This window comes from Furipterus horrens, unplaced genomic scaffold (assembly GCF_987537825.1).
Source record: "Furipterus horrens unplaced genomic scaffold, mFurHor1.1.pri manual_scaffold_5, whole genome shotgun sequence".
In the NCBI taxonomy this organism is placed as follows: domain Eukaryota; kingdom Metazoa; phylum Chordata; class Mammalia; order Chiroptera; family Furipteridae; genus Furipterus; species Furipterus horrens.
This window is the reverse complement of record NW_028327175.1, coordinates 44,255,418-44,256,973: the sequence shown is the minus strand read 5'-3', so window position 1 is coordinate 44,256,973 and position 1,556 is coordinate 44,255,418. Positions and strand designations below refer to the sequence as shown.

General features: G+C 44.8%; 1 pseudogene; it reads right to left on the bottom strand.

Moving 5' to 3' along the window:
- Nucleotides 1–234: 234 nt before the first annotated feature.
- On the bottom strand, nucleotides 235–479 carry LOC150008495 (ubiquitin-like protein NEDD8 pseudogene; annotated as a pseudogene).
- Nucleotides 480–1,556: the final 1,077 nt, after the last annotated feature.

Sequence of the window (1,556 nt, the reverse complement as noted above, 5' to 3'; positions counted from 1 at the left end):
TGAGAACCAGGGCATAGCTATAAGAGAAGGAAGCACCTAAGTCTGCAAACTAAAACCCAATAGCCAGCAGGGCCCCTTGGGGCCAGGAACACTGTATCCTGGGGTCTTCACAGTCCCCTACCAGTAGACACAAAAGCCTGGCCATCCAGTCATTCTGTGTCCCAGAGAGAGGTAAGATATATGAGGCCTCCTTCCCAGGGACAAGGTAAAGAGGTAAAATGGAGAGAGGGTCCATCACTGCCTAAGACCACCTCCTTCTCCTAGGGCCAACACCAGATGGAGGACTGAACCACCTAGGATTTTGTAATCAACTACTGTCTCCTCATCATTCACTGTTTACCACTGGAGGTGAGCCGCTGCTACTGTGAGGGGATTCCCTCTCTCTCTTCCACATGTTCCTTGATTCGCTCCACTTTGTCCGTCGGTTCACTGGCAATCTCAATCTCCTTTCTGGTCAGTGTCTTCACTTTCATTAGCATCTTTTTCCAAGATTGGGGCTGCACACAGATAACTTGCCGCTTCCACCCCTGCGGCCTCCACTGCCACTCCCCAGTACTCCACCTGTTGGATACCAAACCTTAAACAGTTTGGGAAATAGAGATGAACTTAAGCAAAAATCTGCAGTAAATCACAGAAAATACTTAAAGTTTCCTTTGGATAGTCAGAGATTTGGCAGGGGCAGAATAGGAGAAGTGGTTGAAAAAATAAATAAAAAGATGGTTGGAGGAAAATTATACAGATAAACACTAGAGACTGAAGCCCAGACAATTTGTGCCCACAGGCATCGGTGTGGAAGCATTCTTTAGTAACCAGGTCGTCCTATGTATGCTCTAAAAATTGAGGCTAGCATGTAAAAGAAATCTTTAATAACTGGATAGACAAATGTTATTAGATAAAAAAAATATTCAATATTGTAACCAATAACTCAGCCCACCCTCATTCCGTTAACTCCAGATCCATATATCCAACTGCCTACTCAACATCTTCATTTGAATGTCTCAAATTTAACATCCCCAAAACTGAACTATTGATATCACCCTCAAAATCTGCTCTACTTACAGTCTTCTCCATCACAGCTGAAGACAAATCCAATAGCTGAAGCCCAAAATCTTGGAGTCACCTTTCAACTCTTCTTTTTCTTGTACATCCTACACCCAGTCCCTCAGCAATCATATTGGCACCAACTTCGAGGTTATCCAGAATCCTAGCAAATCTCACTATTTCTACTCCTGCCAACCTGGTTCAAGCCACCATCTTCTCTAACCTGAATTACCATATAAGCCTCCTACCTGGTCTCCCTGCTTTTATCCTTTGCCCCCCACAATAATATGGTCTTTACACAACTGCTGGAGAAACCCTCAGAAGTGTAAAGTCAGGGTATCTTACATCTCTAATCAAAGCCTTCCCAAGCTCCCTACATTTCTCTCATTACCTGGCCCCCATCCCCTCACTAATCTCACCAATATCTGTTCTCTCCCTTACTGACTGTCTTCCAGACACAGGAGGTTTCTGCACCAGCCATTGCCCCTGCCTGAAACAGCCTGCCTACCAGTGTC